Source organism: Gallus gallus, chromosome 8 (assembly GCF_016699485.2).
Source record: "Gallus gallus isolate bGalGal1 chromosome 8, bGalGal1.mat.broiler.GRCg7b, whole genome shotgun sequence".
In the NCBI taxonomy this organism is placed as follows: Eukaryota; Metazoa; Chordata; class Aves; order Galliformes; family Phasianidae; genus Gallus; species Gallus gallus.
This window is the reverse complement of record NC_052539.1, coordinates 25,036,561-25,051,175: the sequence shown is the minus strand read 5'-3', so window position 1 is coordinate 25,051,175 and position 14,615 is coordinate 25,036,561.

The following is a 14,615-nucleotide window of genomic DNA, read 5'->3' as shown; positions in this document are numbered from 1 at the left end:
AAACTACCCAATGGTCAAAATACCACAGATGAACGTTTTTTGCCAGGTTTCTGAGATGGACTTTGCTGCCTTCTTAACCTTCTGAATACCACAGCTGACGGCTACCAGCCAAGTTGGCCCACCTGAAGTTACTTCCAATGTACCTACAGACACAGCACAGCCATCACTACTGCTGCATCTTAGAATCATAGAATCATTAAGGCTAAAAAAAACCACTAAGATCTCCAAGCCCAACACCAACCCACCCCACCAGGCCCACCAACCATGTCCCTCGGTGCCACATTTCCACAGTTCTTGAACACCTCCAGGGACAATGACACCATCATCTCTCTGGGCAGCCTGTGCCAATGCCTGACTACAATTTCTGATAAGAAATTTTGCTGTAGTCAGATTGCCAATGACTATAATCCTGCTGCAAATCAGATACTGCAAGCAAATCTACTCTGGCTAGCCAAAGGCCCCACCAGTGCTTATAACCGGGGCCAGAGCAGTTATTAGCAAGTAGGCAGGTTCCTATGGCAGCAGGCAGCTAAGGGGCAGTGGAACAGTCTTTGACCCTTGCAGCTTCATTTGCCTGCACAGAGTCATGGGAAGCCAGGCTGGCTGGGAAAAGGACAGGATAAAAGCGTATTGTGACAGCGTTTTGAATAGACTGAAAGAGAATGGGGTCCAAACAGCCTCAGGCAAGGAAGCTGCAGCACGGATGAGTGAGCGAATCTGGACAAAGGTAAACACAGAACAGTAAATAATGCACTGCACAAGGACGCATCAGAGGCAAGCACTCCAACATGAAACGTAGTTCCCACAAATCTGCACACAAGCTAACATGAAGGAAAATAAGAGTCTGTAACTTCATGGCGGTGGCAACAGGAAAGGAGAGGCGGTTGTAGGACTCGCTGCTCATGCCCAGACCTGTCGTGCAGCTGGATTCAGACTCGCAGCATCATCACTTTTCCGGTCTCGACCTCCCAAACCTGCAGGCAGCCCCTCACAGTGACCTGCCAGACCTTTATTATCCAAACTTTTTCCCTAGAACAGCCTGATAAGGGGCCAACCTGTGCAGTAGCTTCTCACCAGGCCTGGGAGGGAGAATACAATGAGCCTATAAAGCCAATTGCACTTGTTCCCCGAGGCAGCTTTTGAACTCTGCACTGAGAGGCTGGAATGCCCCCTTCCACTTAGCAGAACAAAGGGCAGCCAACCTGCCGGGTTTTAAACCTGAAAGTTAAACACGAATGTGATTAATGTGCAGCTTTGAATTTCGTGTATTATTGAACTGTGTACATTACTCCAGGCTTGGAGTCTTTTTTCCCCTTTCATACTGCAACACAAATGTATGTTCCGTTTGGGAGGGGTGCAGAGAAGAGAACACCAGGCAAAAGTATTTCCATATGTATTTCCCACATTCTCTGCCTGAAGGACTTGAGCGAGCTGGGATTTATACTGTGTTCCACTGACCCTGAAAAAAACAACTTAAAACAGATTTAGAGAAGATTCGCTGGAGCTCGTTGCAATTGAAATGCTGGATAGTTATGTGACAGCCTCCAGGAATCCTTCCAGATTCTTCCTTTCCTATGAATCTGCTAAAGCTCCAGAAGATTATCAGAGTTAAGCTAATGTGCAGGATGCTGGGTTGGAGGAGGTGGGTTGCCCCTGGTAAGAGTCATATAAATGATCATCTCTTGTAACCAGTGCTCTGACTCAAAGACTGAGTCCTTGATCCCATTTCAGTCATAATCCTCGATAGGAGACAGAAAGCTGGACTGCAACACTCCTGTGTGATCTTCCTGGCTTCAGTGGGATGCTGCACGACCAGAAGAGTATCCTGCATTTTACTACTGGGGAAATATTCAACTTATTTTTAGAAATGGTTAATTAACACCATTTGTGACATCCAAGGGACAAATACTTCCTCATTCTCTCTATGCCTTAGGCTAAGTCTTATGATTTACGACAGCATAAAACAAAATTAACAAAGGTGCTGAGAAATACTTGACATTTCTATTTAGGGAATGTAGTTCTTCTTTTCCATCATCATAACGTCCGGTCTGAGCTGGCCTTTCATGAGATGCCTCTCACTGGGCTGAGCAGTGAGAATCTGGAAGAAGTGAGAGATAATACAAAGATTTCTCTTTATCCAAAGGTCAGATCTAGATGGCTTCTCAGTTCTGCACACAAAATAGCATCTGGAACTTCATTTGCTTGTGGAGTTCAGCAGAGCTATTGCAAAAGGAGAGCTCTGCCTCCAGAAAGTTTCTGGCTCAGGAGGATGACTTGATCTTTGTTCTGAACAGGAATATGACCTCCATTACACCGGGACACTTCTGAATCTATGTCTCCTGTGCTTTAACTATTATTAACCCTGTGATTTAAGGACATGCATATGGTTTTATTCTAACAGCACTAATATCTTTCTTGGCTTGACAAAGACTGTTAGAGAGTAATTTTTCTTTAATTTTTTGCTTCTCAATAAATATATCTAGATAGTGGACATGGTACTGTAAAAGTAAGTCTGAGACCTGTTATATGTCCATTACTAATCTGGCTAGAGTCTTGAAATATTTATATGAATACTGACCAGTCAGAAGATCGTATCACTGATTCATGGCCTGAGATCAGTCCTGCAACATCATCATCAGCCTGAAATCTGGCAAATGTTGTGTGCTCACAATGAGCTTAAGGAATCCAACTGAAGTTCTGATCCTTTACATGCAAAGACTAAACCCACTGCTTATCCAGCTCACCTTGGTGCAAAGCAGATGCAAGCCAGACAAAGCATAACAAACACATTTCTGTCAAACAAGTGAAAACACGCAGCATGGTGCTTTATCCTGGCTATACAATTTACACGTGGGCCAGGAGTACAAATGATCTTTGAGCAAGGGACTGGGCTAAAATGATCCTAAAATTCTGTGATCCTAAATCTAGCTATAACTTAAAATGCAGCAGACACATTATGACTTGCTAGGCCTGAAATCTGCCAGAATGAAGTTACTTCTCCAGATAAAAAAAATGCTGAAATATTGACCCTGTTGAGAAGAGCGTAATATGGGACCCGTTCAGTGCTTTGCTCTGTTTGGCTATGACAGCACTGCTCTGGTACCAGGTGCTCCAAATTGTAGCCTGACAAAGCAGCTTTCTGGGGAATTCTTAATTCTACCACATATCAACGTAGCAGTCAAATGTAGCAAAAATCTAGAACACATTTTGGTCCAGCCTAGAAAAGAGAAAAAAATAAGCTCCAATGCTTGTGACCCTCGCATTGTGTTCCTAAGACTAGAGAGCAGTCCATTTGCTAGGGAAACTGCATCACTTCTCCTATTGCCTGCTACTGAGAAGTCCTGACCTGCTCCTGAACTCATTCCAGGGATATTTCAATAAATCTGCAGTTTCCCAGTAAGCCCAAAAGTCTTTGGTTTGGACATCTCTGTCTAGGACTAAACCTATCCCAGTCTTCTTTGGGCATAGCCAGCCCTCCCCCTGTCTCTTAATTAAATATAACAGGAAAAAGAACAGAAATCCTGACAAGATTGACCGAGTGGCCTCCTTTCTGTGTGTTCCTGTGGCTCCACTCTTGGAGGCTGACCCAGGGCACAGCTCTGCCCTTCCACATGTATTTTCCAGTGGAAGCATTTTTTCCCTCACATAGATGTATTCAGACTCCAAACTTCATATTCATCAAAACTGTCATGGAACATTTGCAAGATGGGAAGACATTGTGGGTCCAATCAGTGTGGGTGTCACAAACAATTAGCTACTGCAGAATGATCCCAATTAGTAAACACCCTGCTAACAGGCTACCTCCCCAAGGATGCTGATTGCCTGTGACAGTGCTTTTTTCAGGACGTCTGCTGGAAAACTACAATTCAGGCCTCTGAGGGCCGCCTTCTGACAAATACCTCTTTAACACTACAAAAGCATATACACATGAATAATTAAAAATAGATGGGAGTAGAAATGCAGAGTACATTCAGCTTTGTCACCCAAAGCCTTTATAACAAGACCTTCTTCTCATCTGGATTAAAAAGGAAATTCTGCTCTCTGTCTTGGCTTGTACAAGCCACTCACGTTTTGATGCTTTGCTCTAGGCCTTTGGAACTAAATGAAGACTTCAATATAAACTCTCCCTTCCACTTTCTCCTTTATTCTCTCCTTTTCTGTTCATTCAAAACTGTTACAGAGTTGCCTGAAGGACCAAGTTCAGTAAGTATCTGAAACCTAGCTGCTTACTGCTTGCTTAAGGCATGTTGTCTTTTCTACTGCGTGCCACTATGTAGAAGAACAGCCTCTAACAATTACAGAGCTATTTTTATGGGTGGAATTATATGCAGGCAGAAAACTAAGCTTTCTGTTGTTGCTTCTGTTAAGCAACCTTTTGACTGTCCAGTTCTCTCCTGAAGTGGACTGGAAAGCAATCAGTCACTCCTCTTCACCCTGATTTACTACCAAATCAAAAGATAGCAAGCCCAGATCTGGTGTAAACCAGGAACAACGTCAGTGCAGGTAGTGGAGTGGCACAGAGACTGGGGAGAGGAAGAACAGAATTCTGCTTCCCACAATGATGCTGCATGTTCATGCTATGAAACAACTGCTTGGATTAAGAGACTGCAACCAAATGGTTTTGCACACTGAAAGAACCTCCTATTAGTGTTACAGCCAATAAAGCAATGGTTACAGTCCGACCACCCTTGCCCACTCTTTGACTAACCTTCATTTTGAATGTTCTAATTCCCACATCATTCATTCACACTGCTATCAGCAGATACTCCGGAAGACCAAGCTGCTAAATGCTACATAGAACAGTACAAAAAGCCATACCTTGAGCAAAATAAATCAAAGAGTAGCAGTAAATTGCAATTTCCTCACTACTGGATGCTGAGATGGGCACAGTCAGCATTTAACACAAACTATGTAAATAATAATAAACTGCTAGGCATTATGGATGTCACTGGAGCTCTGCTGCTTACCCCAGCTACAGTCTGGCCCAATATCATAACTTCAGTTGTCGGCCTGTGGAATGCACCTGCAATATGCAAACCCAAACTATGCACAGTTCGTTTTGCTGTTTCTCACAGTAAAGCTTCCAGGATTCCTCCTTCCTAAAATATTTTGCTTTCAGATGGTTTTTCCAGGTAGAAAAAAAAAAATCCTAAGTTTCAGTGACCTCCATTATTTTTACCCACGCGAAGTAACCAAACTTGGTAATTTCTGCCGTATTTCACAAGCAGGTACTCATTAAGTTCTGTGAAATCACTGCATCTAAAAAAATTCATTAGAAATGCTCTTTTCTGCTCTGGTAATGCACAGGAGCCCTGAGTAAAGCAGACACACCAATAACTGGTATAAAGTCTGTGTGATCAGAGCCATACATCACTTGTCATTTCTATCCAAGACAAACCAAACAATTTCAGAAGGAGTGCAAGATCTTATAAGGCCAGGTATCAAACACTTTACTAGGCTCAAACTACAATATACCTCATAAAATCCCTTTGTCCAATAATTTTGCCTTTGCATGATCGAGGATGAAATTGCCAAACTACTCTCTTTCAGATTCTCCCCCAAGGACAATACCCTGTGGTCTGAAGCAATTTGAGTCTCAGTCCAATAATATGTTTCACTTTTCTCTCATCCTGGTGGTCCATACTAAATCCTAACTTTCTCCTTTGCGTTGTTATTCCTTCCTTCCTAATCCACCACTGCCCAGCATCCAAAGCTTTAACATTCTTTTTCTTCATCTTTGACTACAGTGTCATCAGGACAAAATGCGAGCAAAGATGTGCAATCTGCCATTTCACTTACACAAATGTTAATGGTGGCACTGCTTTTCTGGGGACTTTGCTATCCAACTCCTTCTTTCCAAAGGAGGTTAAAAAGATTGTAAAGGGCTGTCTTGGATGAAGAGACTGTTTGGGTCTCTGTAAAACTGCAAGGGATACAAACACTCATGAATTTGTGTGGAAAAGCAGGCTGGCTTTCTCCCACAGGAAGAGCTTAGCACACCACCCTGAAGACAGAGAATCTGGCCCTATTTTAAAGACAGACATTGTTCTATTTCTAGTAGGGACATTGTGTAATTCCCAATGAAGTAAAAGGATTTTGCCCTCAGGTATCCAAGAGCAGAAACAGGGAACCAGAGAGCCAGCCTTTGTGCCAGCTACAGCTAATGGAACAGCCACTCTCCAGCTGTCCTTGCAGCCACAGAAAAATTTATGACCCAAAATCTGAATAAAAATTATCACTGTAACCACTGCTGATGCCAGGAGGCATTAATTCCCTGCCTTATCCATCCTGCTTGGCTCATGGATCCCAGTGGTCCCCCTCAACACAGCCGTGCAATTCGTGTGACAGCATTTGGCTTCTGTGGATGCCATGAATTTTCTCCGTTCCCTGCTGCGCATACTCACCAAGGAAGTCCAGATTTAGCCACAGTAATATCTGCTGCCTGTTCCCACATAGAAAAATGTTTATTTTATATGCCCTGATCTCAAACTGCCTGCTTTTGCACCAGAACCAGGTACTGACCCAGCCTGTTGCCCAGCAAGCACATACAATTCAGCCAACTCCAGAAATGCAGGAACAGCTCAGCCTGCCCTGACCCACCTGGCTGCCTTGCATTGGTAGACTGCAAACAGAAAAATCCTGGCCTATAAATTTGATTTGAGAGATGATGAGAGATGAGGGAATTGCACCCTCAGGACAGCAGGCTATAATTGCCTTCACCATTGCAGATCTGATATATGCTTCCAGGGTCAACAACTTCACAAAGCCTCACTCAAAGTCAGCCAGCAAGTCAGCATGTGGTCATTGGGCTTTTTCTGCAGCAGTTCCCCAGCCTGCTAGGGATCCTGAGGCCTCTAGAACACTCTGCTGATAGCTCATGGTCTCATTTCTGTCAGCCCAACCAGGACACCAGCACTGGAGTTTCAGGCAGCTTGATGAGCCTGTACCAGGACAGCTAATGGATCTACAGGCATGGTTCAAACCAGCTTGTACAGGACCAGCATGCTCTGCCATGTGGTTGCAGCATTTTGGATCCAGCACTAACAGCCCTAAAGACAGATTTATGGTATCACTGGGGTGATGACTTTGCTTGAACTGCTTTGGCTGAAGCCTTGATTTAAGCTAATGCATAATTCATAATGGGGCTGATAACAGATGGCAACTTGTTAAGCCACAGGAACTCAATCAGTTCTGATCACATGACAAAACCCTAAATAATTCAAATCATATCTTACTGCAGGAGCTGATCTGCTGAGGCCCAGTGGGACGGAGAGACTCCATTGCCACACTGCGGGAGTCACCTCACAAGGCAGTTGTCACCAAGGCCCCCCAGTCTGCAAACAGACAAACAGAGGCACAAGGAGTTGTGCTCCCACATTCTTGCACCTTGAGAGCAGATCACTGGTATCCTCCTGTTCCTCTGCACCAGATCCCAAACACAAGGCTCTGCTCTCTCCTTCTGTTTGCACTGTGCATGCAGAGACATTTGCAATTGTATCTCACACAAAAAGCATTTCTTGCAAAACGAGCAGAGAGTTGCCTGTGCTCCACAGTTTCAGCACCTTCCATAATGCTAACCATAAGCATCATCAGCACAGCCTCCCACCTCCCAGCACACTGCAAGGGAGTGCTGCCTACATGACTTCCACCCTGAAGCACCACTCAACTGCCAGGCCACTTTTACTCCTCACTTCTAAAAGCATCCTTCTATTTTTTAAACACTCCAAGTACAAAAGAGCTCACAAGTTGACCAGCTAAATTATCCCACTGTCACTGTTATGGGCACTTCATCTCCTAATAGAAAGGAAAGTGTGTCCATGTCACAGAGGTATTTGTTAGGCTGACCACAACGCACAGAGTTCTTCCACATGCTAGTCTCCTCCAAAGCCCAAGTATGAGCTTATGTCTGATGTATTGTTAGCACTTGGTGAAATTATTTCTATCATCATTATGTAAAAGAAAGCCCTGTGTATACAAAATGGACATGATTCTCAGCTGGACTAAACTCTATGAGCCCAAGGCACTGAAAGACACGTTGGTAGATGATAACAACATCCCTGCCTGATCTTCAGGTAATGCTGGAAATCAGAACACACTTTGTACCATGGAGGATCCAGAAAGAAAATCATCCCAAAGCTCCTCAGACACAAAGCAGCTTCACATTCAGAACAAGACTCAACAAAATATCTCTGCGCTGTCTGGAGCAGGGTCAAATTCTCCATCACTTTGCAAAGTGATTCCGAAAGGATTGAGACACCGAGGCCAGGGGCAGCCAGTACCAAAGCAGGAAGCATGAACTGTGGCTTTAACCACAGAGAATGAGTCGAGATTGATTTTGTACACCTGAGCTTGGATCTAAAGAAGCCCTCTCTTTGTAAGAAGCAAAAACTCCAGAAAATAAAATGCCCAGACAATGCTCACAGAAAGCGTCTCCTGCACTCCGCCATCCCCAAGGGATGGCCCTTTTTATACACAAGTTATTCAACTTGCCTTTCTCAGAAGGAAATCTGCAGGAACACAACACTCATAAGCCCACCTATTCAGGCTCCTTTAGGAATGTTTCTTTCCATCTAAGAAAGGAACTTGACTAGTTTGTTGGGGTTTTTTTGGTTTTTTTTTTTGTTTTTTTTAATTTCAAGAAAAAATGATGTGTCTTTATTATTACACAAAGTACCAGAGGATTAACTTCAAAAGCCATGAACTTACACTTTACACTTATTACAGGAAATAGATAGGACATTTCTTACCATGGGGAACTGAAGCGGTCTGAACCCAAACTGAACTTAATCTCCCAAAAAGGCCTAAACCCAAATCTCTACCCTGAGTGCTCCCAAACTTCAGGGCAGGTTGTATCTGGTTTATGTCCCCTGTCCCAAGCATGCCAAGTACTGCAGCTCCATGCAGGTCCTTGGCACGCTCCCAGAAAACTGGTGTATTGGCTACCTGTCCCTGGGGAAGAGAAACAGAATGAAAGGCAAGATACTGCAGCTCAGTGACCACATACGATAAAACTGCCCAAGGAAAATGAACAATCGGCATTGCAGGGAACAGTTCTAAGGAAACCAGTGCCATAGCAAGGACTGCCAAGGACAAGGATCTTAACGGAGGATGGTGGAGGGAGGGAGGCTGGGGGATCAAGCTGAGACAAAACAGAGAAAACCAACTGTCAGCCCGGGGAAGCAGTTATAGGCTATCCAACAGTGTCTCCTGGTGGCTGCAGCCCCAACCTGCGTACTTGTTGGGCATCCCTTCCTCCCAGGCAGCCTGGATCCACATAAAATGCATGTCTCTCTATCTTCTAATTACAGAGTGACTAATGTAAGTGGATAAATAACAGTTGCTAAGCCATCTTGCCTGTAGCTATGAGGTCTGGGTATGGTTTTGGTCAAGTTGAAGCGTGAGAACTGCAGGACAAATTGTCGACGTGCACCCACATGCTCCCACTCAGACTTCCCCGTGGTACCTGCAGGCCTGCACGGGCTGCTCGCTCCCATACTGCCTTACTCAGCAAGGAGCCACCTCCACAAGTAAATGGATTTCGTGCAGCTGGCCAACAGTGATCCAAGGCTGTCTTTAAAACCTGGCTTGTTGCATTGGAAAAAAAATAAAATCTTTTGGCAGTTTTTTCAGCTTTCCCTTTTTATTTTAGTTCTAAGGAAAAATGTGGTTCAAAGGCTCTACCTCAAAAAGGTGTAAATCACTATAAAAATACCAAGTGGAGATTTGGAGTGAAGTCAGGCTTGGAGAACGCCTTTCCCTTGAGTTAGCCCAGCAAGACAGTACCAGCACAGAGCAGCTTACTGCCAGCAGCAAGGTTACAAGGCCATGGAAAGAAGTGAGTCTGGGCACTAGGTCAGAAACTTTCCACTTTCAGAGGCCTGGTTTTGTTTCTCACCTGCACAGAAGCAGTGAAATCACAACAGAGGAAGCAGACCACTAATACCTACTCTAGAGAACCTGCTTTAGCAGAGGGTTGGACTGGATGATCTCTAGAGGTCCTTTCCAATCCTTATGATTCTGTGTGACAAGTGAGCATTCATTGCATGGCAAACTTCCAAAGAACACCTCAGAAACCACATTGGTGGCATATGCATCCCCCTGAAAGAAGGGATGGAAGAGCAGAGGCTGGGGAGATGCATATATCAAAAAGTTGTTTCTTCCCATGATTGCAAATCTGTGCTTATTTACTTTCATAGAAAGGTTCCCTTTCCTGCCACACCAACTTCTCCCACCATAATATGACTTCTGGAGGTTCCAGCAGTCATAGGAAAACAAGAGTCGTTCACACAACCAGCTGCGGGTCAACCCAATGTTTCTTTGCACCTTGAGGACCCCTCAGGATTCAGAATGCCAAATGAGGCACCTAAGCATCCTTGATGAGCATTAGGCATAAATATATATATATATTTCTTGGAGAGGGGACTGGCAAAGATAAGCAAATGGAGGAGGCATCAGTTGGAGACCCCTTCCTCTGACTCTAGATAAGTGAGATGTTTGGGATCACAGCATCTATTTGTTCTTAAATTATTTTTTGACTGGCTTTGTGGCTCTGTTTGCTTTTATATAAACAAGGAGTTATCCATCAAGTTGTGCAGCCACAGGACATTCACCATCTGGGACGCTCTGACCCAAGCACTATTTCCATTTGTTGCTCCTTCAAGAGTACGTGCAGTGAGAACATACCCTTCCAAGTCACAATGGATTTTCTTTCTGAAAACAGTGATTTGATAAAAGACAAAACAAAAAGACACAATTGTTCTGAAAAACAACTAATTTTCCTAGTCCCCTCCATCTTGCTGTAACATGAACCCAGATAGGAGATAGTGAAGATTAATGAGGTTTCTCCAGGAGATAAAAAACACAATGTCAGACATTGCCAATCCAGAATAATTGCACGCAAGGACAGCAACAAACAAAACACGTAGCAGAAAAGTCAGAACGTGAAATCATTACATCCCATGTATTGAAATACCAGCACTGAGTAGTCCAGTGCTCAGCTTCACTCCAAATCATTCTACAGACCCAAAAGGCATCTCTGAGATTGAGTGATGTCTCCTTCAAATAAGTTGTTGTTTCCAGATTTCTCCTACAACTCCATACAACTGGAAAGGAAATTCCCTGAGCTTTTTGTATCGTAATTAGGATTTTCCAACACTTACATCAAACTCTCACCTATAGAAGGAACTGTAGGAAAGTCTCCCACCCTGTGTTCAAGAACGCAAATAGCAGATTTCTGCAGATTCTTACATTCTCTGTCCTGCAGTAAACCAGTAGTAGGTTATTTTTCTCACAGTTGGCTCCATACAGTTATGAAACTCCACATAAACCCTCTCATGAAGTCATGGAGGGGGTCTTGGAATTGCCTGCAATGTTTGTAACACTGACTTCACAAAGTGCTTTGCCAACCAGTTTTCACCAAGAGGCCGCAGCAGTCCCCCTTAGCCACTGGGACACTCGCGAATTCCTCAGCTCAGATCCAGAGCCCATGTAGGACCAAGAGAGGGCAGTGTGTCCTGCAGATACAGCCCACACATCAGGCGCTGTCAGACGCTCCGGATAAGAGGCAAGAATCCCTTTTGCTCACTGCAGTCAAATAGCATTAGTTTTGTTCATTATGGCAATTAGGCTCTCACTGTCTTATCCTGCTTGGGATGTTAACTCCAACCAATCCTTCAGTCAGCCCTAACCTGACACTGGCTTGCAGATAGATTATACCCCTGTTCTTCATGGAAACAGAGTCAAGCAGAAGAACCATGTTCCCAACAAGAACAGCAAGCCCACACAGGAAAGGTAAAAGGCAATCAGAGATGCTGAAAATCCGGCTACATTAACCTTGGTTTTCAAGAATCTGCATGGTATAAACAGTGAGGAAAGGAATGCAAGCAGCTATACCTACTTGTAGAATATTCAAGAAGGGCAGAGATTAATACCTATGTTTCAGGGACTGGATTGCTCCAGGAAAAGACCCATTCATCCCTGCACACCAGGATGAATTCACTTCAGAAAGGAAGTGCAAAAGCAAGTAAAGACAGAGGCTGAATGCAGCCCTGAACAGCACCGTGTGCATCAGCTGTGTAGAGGGAGGGGAAGATGGAAGAGGGAGCTACGCAGCAGGACAAGTCCTTCTCCTCATCCTGAAGTTGGGACATGATGATGTAACAGGCAGTGCTAATAAGGAAACAGTATGTCTGGTCTCCATTCCTGCTCCTCGTGCCATATATCTACCACAGCACCATTCAGAAGAAATTGATTGTTTTCAACTCTGCAACTGAACTGCCTTGCAGTCTGGGGCAGATTCTCCCCTCTTTGTGGGGATTACCCTTAAATGTGAGTATGGGATGTGGGCTCTCTCTGTGCATTTATAAATGACTCACCTACACATTTCACGAGAGGGGAAATGTCAGAAAGGAGCCTTAGTGGAAGCCCCAGGATAACAGCAGCAGCAATGACACACCACTTCTCTCCAGAACGTCCCTACTTCCAGCATCCATCATACCAAAAGACAATTAATGCCTGGCAGAAGGTCTTAGGACATTGCTAGTCAGCAACAGCAGTCCAGGCCTGAAATACAGTCAAGGATAAGTAGTTATGAATCCATGAAACAGCGCAAGATCACATCTTCATTCCCTGCCTTGCTCTCCCCCAGGAGCCTGGACCACATCTCCTATGTTTCCAGTACCAGGCTGCAGTCCTTCTCCTGCCCACACCCCGGGCAGAGCTTTTAACTTACTGCACAGCTCTGTATGAATCACAACATGAGAGAGAGGAGAGGTTTTCAGGCATAAATAAAACACACCCAACATGGCTTGTGGAAAGAAAGTGATTTGTATTATTAAACTGTGCTAGGATCAGCCAACTGTGGTCAGACCTCGTGGTGGTAGGTCTGTTCCACTTGCCTGGAACCCACAGGAGATAAATACTGTAGCTACAGCATTCCCTGCATTGTGTGACCAAGGAGCAGCAAGTATATCCTCCACTCCAAAGCTTTCTATGCCAGTTTCTGCCCCAGCTCCTATAAGTTTGGAAGTCTTTACTAGGTCATCTGATTAAACACCATCTTGAGCAGAAAATGGCTCAGATGCTGCCATTTGTCTCGCTTACAACACTACTATGATTTTAACTCATTTTAAGCAAATATGTTTTGAACTACTGTGCTATTTCTGCTTTTGTCACTTACTGCCCCATGCCCCAGTAACTTCTTAACCCATTTGCCAGCTCCAGACAAATCTGACACCAGAGCAGAGGTCTTACAGCTATTGAGCAATGACAAATGTAATGAAAACAAGCCAATAAATCTTGCTGAAGTAGCCTCAAAGATGCAGTGAGGCTGCAACAGAGGCTGCAGTGTGGGCTCAACTACTGGGCACCAGAAAGCATGTGTGGAAGGAAGCCACGTGTATGAGTCATCTACCAGAAAAGCTCTGTGTTTCATTGGGCAGCAGAGACCCCTCTTCTCAGGAAGGAAGTCTCTCTATCTGGCCTATCTGATGTCTACAGTATCAGGCAGGATTCTCAGCTGAACAACTGTAAAACATAGAAAACAAAGTTCCATCAGTTCCGATGCACACAGAGCACCTTTCTTCCCACTGAGGTGTCTAGCTTTGACAGAACCAACCTCAAATTAAACAAGATCCAACCTGACCAGCAAAAGGAGACTTTCTACTGCTGGGCAGGACTCATTACTGCTCAGTAACATCAGGATTCACAGATGAGGCAGGGCCCACAACACCGGCTGCTGTACAGGTGGAGTAAACAGCCCTTGCCCCACAGTGTTGTAAAAGCAACAGCCAGATAAATGCATCAGAGGGAAGAAAGGAAGGAATTACCCATATTGGAACTCCAGGCTATACTGGTGTCTGGTGGAAATGGCCACCTTGTTACATAAAGTGACTTGGGAGGACAGAAAGTGGATTCTACTATGATTGCTTGAGAACTGTGGGGAACCTACCTGAGAAGGTTCCACACATCAATGTATGCATGTACTTGGGAGAGCAGTGAACAGGCAGCAGAGACTGCAGCATTCATGCAGTGACTATAGCCTTGCACAATGTAATGCAGCATAAAAATAAAATAAAAAAAAAAAAAAAAACAAGGAAGTTAAGTTACTACTGCAATACAGTAACAGATCAAAGGCTGGGAGCACCGAAGGAGTAAAAAGAGGAGCTGATAACATAATACAGTAACAGGGCTGGTGTGTGCAACCCAGCCCTGAAGCACCTTGCTGCTGAAGATAAGAGCTTCAGATGAGTCACTGACAGATCAAATGGATTATTAAAGGGACAACAAGGCTGCCAGTGCCAGCAGGCAGATGAGGCAGGAGAAATCCAAGGCTTTAGGCTCTCACGGCAATGTTAAAGCTCTGAAAGGGTGAGAGGTCCTTCCATCTCAGATCCTCTACCTAAATAACCCAGATTTTCTGTCAGAAGAGTGGCTTTCACTCCCCCCACCTCAAAACTCCTGTGTGGGGCTGCTGGTGCCAAGTGCCTGCAGTGCCCCGGTACAAAACCCTGACAGGAGGAGTGTGACTTCAGGCTTCCACCCCACTAAGAACAAGCAAGGTACTGTTTCCAACTGGAGGGAGAGGTGCCTCTTAAGAGCAGGAGAGAATCTGTGGA